The sequence below is a fragment of the Limulus polyphemus genome, unplaced genomic scaffold (assembly GCF_000517525.1).
Source record: "Limulus polyphemus unplaced genomic scaffold, Limulus_polyphemus-2.1.2 Scaffold1123, whole genome shotgun sequence".
NCBI classification, from domain to species: Eukaryota; Metazoa; Arthropoda; class Merostomata; order Xiphosura; family Limulidae; genus Limulus; species Limulus polyphemus.
The window spans coordinates 205777-213985 of NW_013666733.1; the positions used below are offsets into that span (position 1 = coordinate 205777).

Here is an 8209-nt window from a genome sequence, read left to right on the forward strand (position 1 = left end):
TTATCTCTATAAGTTGCTCCTGGCTGGCCCGAGTTTTGTTTCTATAAGTTGCTCCTGGCTGGCCGAGTTTTATCTCTATAAATTGCTCCTGGCTGGCCCGAGTTTTATCTCTATAAATTGCTCCTGGCTGGCCCGAGTTTTGTTTCTATACCTGCTGTTTTTCCAGATTAAAATATTCATTTTATACAATATGAAGTTTACATACTGTTTTTATATGGAACAAATATATTAAACATTCCCACGTTTATGTCTAATTGTTACATATTGTAAGATATCTGTGAAACAATTAAAAAAGTTTAAAAAGCTAATCTATTTTTTATGATGCTTTAATTACGAATGATTGTACAAATCTATATGAATACCCCTCGATATCAGATATATTTCTTTATCAGTTGAATGGGTGTTACATTAATAGCTACTATTGGTCACTTACGATCAGGTGGTACTTGTACAAAAACGTAGCTACTCATTAGAATTTAGGTAGAAATGTGTAGCGTAGGCTGTCTGACATCAACGAGCTAATGAAAGTCAATTATTATCTATTTTCATCATCATAAAAAATCAAACAGAACACGCTCCGTCATGATCTAGAAACATCCGATCGTATCAACAGGAAATCAACTTACAGGGATTTCCGGAGTTATTTTAGGCGCGAATTTTAGTAAGATGCGTTTTACTAGCCCTTGTTTCCCACACTTATGTTATAACGTGGGTACCCCCTTTTTTTTTTCGGTGAAAAGATTTTCTAATATTATACGTAATATTACAAGAACTTTAAATAACTTTCTTTGCCAAGTGAAGAAGGAAGGATTCGTCAAGCTCTCCACGTCATTTGTCATTTCCTATAGTCAGCATGGACAAGATCCATAGGCTCTAGCATTCAACGTGAAAGATAATGGACCTCCAGGAAAGGTTACTTCTCGAATGTCTTCGGATTATATATATATATATATATATATATATACTCCTATGTTCCTACGATTCGACACGCTTGAAATTGTAAGAGAAACTGACAACTGAATACCCGTTAGTGTCACTCACGTTATTTTATTCCCTAATAAAATCTGAGGAAGAAAAAGGTGGATGCTCCTTACGAACCAATCAGAGATTAGTTGTATTTGGCCCTTCCAAAAGATTGATACTTCTTCCCCAGATGCGGTAATTTCACAAGATAATAAAGACAAAAAATTGCCAACTACATAAAGCAAACCTTGTGCGATCCTCCCAAGGTCGTGAGACTCTAAGTGAGTGACGTAATTAAGGATTAACTCTGTAATCTAACATAGAACAATAACCCATCACTCTCTGCATTATTGTAGACTTCATAAGCGTAGCCCTCTAAACCTTGTTATTAACATACTACAGGCATTCAGCCTGAGGCGACGTTGTCACTTTTTTTTTCCCCCCAGGGTCCAGTATTCACACAGGAAGTACGCATATAAAGATATATTATCAGCCCCTTAATCAGAGGGAGCAGGAAAGTTAGTTTTACAAATGAACATGTGAAAGAAATAAAAAATAATAATAATACTCGATTTTTCAAGAGATGACAAATACATTTTGTTCTAAAATGTTCTCGCGAAGCGACACCAAAGTCCATCTGCGCATAGTTGCCCTTACTTTTGAACTAATAGAGTAGAGGGAAGGCAGCTGGTCATCAGCACCCACCGCCAACTCTTGGGATACTCTTGTTTGTCTGAATAGTCAGATTTGACCGCCGCTTTTATAGTGTACCACGGCCCTAAGATGAATATTGCGTATTTTGCGGCAAAAGAGGCGCAAACCTTAAATTCTCAAATTTCAAAGATCAAGCACACTAACGACTGGGTATCGCCCAGCCCTGAGAAAAAAGAAATTTTGACGGATTACAATTTTGTAAGAACACATGAATTCCTCTCCCCCCTCTAAGCTAATTGAGTTTAATCACAAGTTTATATTTTCTTTTTCGTCTCAGAAAAACACACACATACAAATAATACTAGCTGTTTATATATATTTCTGTTTGTTTTTTTAATGGTGTGCAGTATGACTGATTTATGAACGGATATGTAAGATGCCGCAAAAACGTGTATATTACACGACTGCGCAAGGCTTATAACGCATAACATGGCTCCTAATGAGATATACAAAAACATGATATCGTGTCTTCAATAAAAGCACTGTACACTTGTGAAGTAAACTACGGACGTGTAACGTTTACTTCTAGAGTACCAAGGTTGTATGAACCAAGAGGGCGTAAAAAAATGGTGTGGGGGGGGGAGATTAAGTGATTAAACGAGAGAAGAAAACTGTGGTTATAAAAAGATTTCTGGGTAGGACGTTCGTTCACAAATGATAATACAAAACTCATATAAGTATCCATCTTTCCTCCTTCGGTGAAAGTTTAAGATGGGCATAACCTTCAATGCTGTGACACCAGCGCGCGGTAGTAGCGAAGCTTGAACGTGCTGCTTTTGATTGTTTATTTCTTGAACTCCGCGCACAGTTACTCGAAGCTTACCTGCACTCTAGCCGTGTATAATTAGACTAGAAGGAAGACAGATAGTCACCGCCGCCAACTGTTGGTCTTATTCTTTTACCTACTGATAATGGGAAAGTCTTTTCTTATTAGAACGCCCCCACGGCTGAAAGGGCTAGAATGTTCGTTGACGAGATTCGAACCCGCGACATGCAGGTTACGAGTCGAGTACCCCAAGAACCAGGCCAGGATGGGCCATATTTTGGATTCAGAACTGCTTTAGTGAAAGATGCTATAAGATAAAATATAAAAGAAATAAAGACACAAGATAAATGAGATTAAAGCGCCTCACCCCCCCCCCCTTCCCAGGAGTAACATATCGCTGTTGTTACGTGGATTCTATTATAAAAGTACTTTTCATATGAAGTATAAACTGTCATAATGGAGATCCTTGTCCGAGTTCATTCTTGTTTATGTGAATAAAATACTTATATTACCTATTTTCAATGAAGAAAATTATTATGAAGAAACAGGCCACTCTGTTTTAACTATTATTATTTTCACTAGCCTTGTTGCCTTAGAATTAGAGGAAGTGAATAAACAGGCCACTCTGTTTTAACTGTTATTATTTTCACTAGCCTTGTTGCCTTAGAATTAGAGGAAATGAATAAACGGGCCACTCTGTTTTAACTGTTATTATTTTCACTAGCCTTGTTGCCTTAGAATTAGAGGAAATGAATAAACAGACCACTCTGTTTTAACTGTTATTATTTTCACTAGCCTTGTTGCCTTAGAATTAGAGGAAATGAATAAACAGACCACTCTGTTTTAACTGTTATTATTTTCACTAGCCTTGTTGCCTTAGAATTAGAGGAAGTGAATAAACAGACCACTCTGTTTTAACTGTTATTATTTTCAATAGCCTTGTTGCCTTAGAATTAAAGGAAATGAAGAAACAGACCACTCTGTTTTAACTGTTATTATTTTCACTAGCCTTGTTGCCTTAGAATTAGAGGAAATGAAGAAACAGGCCACTCTGTTTTAACTGTTATTATTTTCACTAGCCTTGTTGTCTTAGAATTAGAGGAAATGAATAAACAGGCCACTCTGTTTTAACTGTTATTATTTTCACTAGCCTTGTTGCCTTAGAATTAGAGGAAGTGAATAAACAGGCCACTCTGTTTTAACTATTATTATTTTCACTAGCCTTGTTGCCTTAGAATTAGAGGAAATGAAGAAACAGGCAACTCTGTTTTAACTATTATTATTTTCACCAGCCTTGTTGCCTTAGAATTAGAGGAAATGAAGAAACAGGCCACTCTGTTTTAACTGTTAATATTTTCACGAGCCTTGTTGCCTTAGAATTAGAGGAAATGAAGAAACAGACAAGTCCGTTTTAACTGTTAAGGATAAAAATAAAAACTAAACTGTATACACTTGAAACGTTTTCTTGCACTTTTCAAACGTAAAATCCGAAAAGGACCGGTTACGAATAAAGAGTTTAAAACACTTCCAATCAGAGAAAGATATTTACATACTCGTGTACCAATGTCCAAGGAAGTCTTTATTTACACTTTTGGTGCGAGTGTTATGCAAATATTCAATGTTACCTTTTCTATCGACGACTAAAAACGTTGCAAATGTAGAAGCGCCATCTGTCTTCTCTCCACTTCTGTGTACATCCCCTCGGTTTTCTTTCTGTTTCAATAATAAGACACTTATTAGGTTGTCGGCTTCTAAAACAGTAAGTTACGTATTAAATCGACTTAAACCTCTGAACGATCTAAGACGAAGAAGCTAGTAAATATTCTTATCAAAATTTGTACTACCGTTAGTTTGACCTTGACCTATGACCCCCGTTTAAATATAGGTATTAACGCTCTTTCTGAACCAAGCAGAAAATAAAGAGTTTATGAAGTATAACTCCCATCTTCACCTTGGTCTGAAACTAAGTTAAATTAAGCACAGGAATTAACCCTTAAATTGAACCAAACAGAAAAGAGAGAAACCTCTACCAAATATTACTCCTACTTTTACCCTTTATTTTTGAATTCTGGCCAAGACTATTAAAAATATAACCTCTTGTTATAACGTTTAGTTAAACATTCACATAAAGCATTAATATCCAACGAATATTTCTTAAAACTGAACAATAATAATGAGTCTTTGCGATTTAACGAATTAAACATCCAATCTAAACGATGCAAAATACCAGTAAAGTGTTTATAGTTCTTATACTGTTTATATAAATTAAACAATACACGGTACAGAAATGCATTTTAAATGTTAGCGTGCTTGAACTGTAAACCATAGGATTCGCGGTTCGTGTCCCTTTTCTGCATAAACGCGCTTCGTACTTTTGTGGCCGACGTTGCACTATAATAGTGCGATCGTTAGTCCCACTATTCGGTGAGACAAGAGCTGGCAGTGGGTGCTGTTGATCAACTGTCTTCCTTCCAGTTCATAAATTCAAAATTAAGAACGGTTCTGCGCAGATAGGTTGTGCAAAAATGATAAAACACGGTGTTCCGGCTCAGTTGAAATGCACGTACAAGTCCTACTAAAGTTAGGTTTGAATCTCCGCATCGTTTTTCTGCTTAAAAACAACAAGTATTATTATATCATTCATACTTGAAGAAGCGAAGAGCGGAATACACCGTAAACTGTAGCCACGAATGATGTACAGAAAAAGAACGTATAAAGGACGAGTGTTTTACAGCGCGATTAACATGATATTCCACAGAAACCAATGACGTATAACTACCATAAGTGTATATGTGCTAGTGTGCAAAATTATTGGTATTTTCTGAGAAATTAAACCCTTAAAAAAAAAAAGAGGCATTCAAATGGGAACCGGCTGTAATGAGTCGTACAAAATAATTGTTGTTTTTTCTTCTTTCTGAACTAGACGCTTCATGTTGAAGTTGTTGCTTTATAAGGAATGAGCGATGAGATGAAACCGAGAATCAAATTTCGGACACAAAAACCGCCTCTGGCGGACGGCAGCGCTAACTAACAATGATACGATTCTCCAGATCAGATTAATTCATTTGTGTTGTATTTCTGAGAATGACGTCACCGAACACATTCTAAAAAAAAGGCAACAGGAACTAGTATATTTTGTTTGTTTCAGAACTTCGCACACGGATTATCTGCGCACAACTTCTCCCAATTCTCAGCTAACATATAAAAGGAAGGCTTGGTTTGGTTTGAATTTCGTGCAAAGTTACACGAGGGCTATCTGCACTAGCCGTCCCTAAATTAGCAGTTGAAAACTAGAGAGAGAGAAGGCAGCTAGTCATCACCATCCACCGCCAACTCTTGGGCTACTCTTTTTCCAACGAATAGTGGGATTTACCGTCACATTATAACGCCCCCATGGCTGAAAAAGCGAGCATGTTTGGTGGGACGGGGATTCGAACCCGCGACCCTCAGATTGCGAGCATGGAGCGTCACAACCGTGCTATAATTATCTCTTCCTCCTCCCTATTTATGATTCGCTGAATGTAATCTCTATACAAGGCCTGTAGTTTCAGACTTTGTATTTTGTCAATTCTTAAGTAGCTAATTCATGTTAATTTTGTTAATTTGTTAATTTACATGGCCTTGTGGTTTGTGTGCCAGGCTTAGTTCCGACACGTCCAAAGGTCGAGTGACGATATGAACGCGATATGATATGACAGTGACAACAATACAGATATTCGGTTAAGAGTAGCCAAGTAGACGGCGCGTGTTGCGGACTGGTTGATATAATTATAAGACGTTTATGCCCGAATCTCTGATGTGTCGTTCAAGTTGAAAATACCAAGACAAAATATCATTATTCATCGTAAAACTAACAGCAACTATCATAAAGTTATGTTTTGTTTTTACCTTGGAAATGAATAACTATTATGATATTACTCAGTTTTTGTCCGTCCTGAAAATGTGCTCGCACATTACTATCTAAATGCACACCTGCGCGCACTTCATTTCAATGGATGTAAACAAAAGGCGGATTGGAAATATATTTTAGTAAACATTTTGTACAACACCTTCTAACATTAGGTCGTAGAATAACATTTTTATTTATTGATAATAGTAAGTATGGTAAAGTTTAGTCCTAACTAAACTAAAGCAAAAAAAACGCACACAAGTTACAGTGTTAACTTATCTCTTTGTCGAATATAGGCCGTACTCAATAAGGCCTACGACAAATGAAATTGTAGATTTCTGTGATTAGAATTATTTGGTACTATTTTAGAAATCACGTATTTACCGTTTGCAATAAAGATACTAATTTGACCGCAAATTTTTTTTGCAGGTCCCTGCTAGTATTTGTGTATTGTTCAAATTAAATATATTTTTAACATGTCATACAGGGTAAAGTAGGCCTAATAAAAATAGTAGATAAAACGCAGTTACACAAATTAGATAGATAAGCAAGTATTTGCACGTTCTAGGTATATCGCGAATTCATCACTGTGGGGCATGTTTGTTCCATTTACCAGCTTAAGTTTTTTATATATCTACCCCCTTTGATTTAGTTATTAAGGTCGAAAATAACCCCATTCTCTCGATCGTTCTCGAAATAGATTAAATTTATAACTACGTACAAGATCACTTCGCCGCAAGGTGTTGCTGTCTGAACTTTTATTTCGTGCAAGTTTTTTTTGCTTCAGGGCTTGATGCCAAATTATTCCACTACCCAAGAAGACTAACCGTTACTAATATACAGCCTTTTAAGTGATTTGTTTCTTTGTTGTTGTTGTTACTTTGTGAAGAGCAGTATTTAAAAAATAAGTCTTTGCTCACTGAGTCGTGACCTTTCGTCTGTGTGGACTTAACAAACTGCAGATCTCAAAGGTAAATAAATTGAGTTTTTTTCTCCTTAAACTCTGCTAAATAAACGATATCAAAAAATGCACACACACACACACACAGAAAAAGTACGAACACTTTATCGTGCTAACACAAGTCTATATTCAAAGTCATAAACATTATCCACGCAAAATGTTTGTTTCGTCGCTAGAATGTCTAGGAGACCGTGATTTTAAGACATTTTTATCAACGTTGTCACATGTTATTTGCTCTTAAAGAATAAGAACAGTATGAATACGTAAAATTTTAAACCGTTTTAGATTCTGTTAAAGAAATACCCATAAGAAGTTTGTATGATATTGGCCCCCTGCCATATAACAGAGGTTTCTATTTTGTTGCCCTAAAACAAAAACGTGTGTTTTCACTCCATGGTGCTACAAACACATTGGAAGAAATATATTACGTCTTCCTTGTAGCTGTTTGAAATTTTTACCCTAGGCCTAAAACATATTTTCATCGTTCTTTGAACACGGCTTTGCTTTGGTTAATATTTTCAATGGAGTCATTGTTTCTAAATGTTTTTTTTTATTATTTGTTTGTTTACTGTTAAGCACAAAGTTGCAAAATGAGCTATTCTTGCTGGGCCCCCTGCCAGGTTCGAATCCCCAGTTTTAGTGTTACATGCCCTCGATCTTACCGCTGAGCACAGAGGGTTAGGAAAACTCAGGACGAAACAGCGAAGGGGGAAATAAAAACAAATGTTGGAGTAATTTAATGTGTCAAACTATATGACGAAGATTCTGGAGTAATTTAATGTGTCAAACTATATGACGAAGATTCTGGAGTAATTTAATGTGTCAAACCATATGACGAAGATTCTGGTGTAATTTAATGTGTCAAACCATATGACGAAGATTCTGGTGTAATTTAATGTGTCAAACCATATGACGA

At 36.3% G+C, this 8209-nt stretch overlaps 1 protein-coding gene across 3 annotated transcripts in view; it reads right to left on the minus strand.

The window, feature by feature from the left end:
• Window positions 1-8209, minus strand: part of LOC106462238 (zinc finger protein castor homolog 1-like) — a 242118-nt gene that overhangs the window by 122944 nt on the left and 110965 nt on the right. For all 3 annotated transcript variants that reach the window (XM_022389432.1, XM_013922139.2, XM_022389429.1), the window contains exon 2: window positions 4069-4156. The gene's annotated coding sequence lies outside the window, so the exon portion shown is untranslated. The remainder of the gene's footprint in view (window positions 1-4068; window positions 4157-8209) is intronic.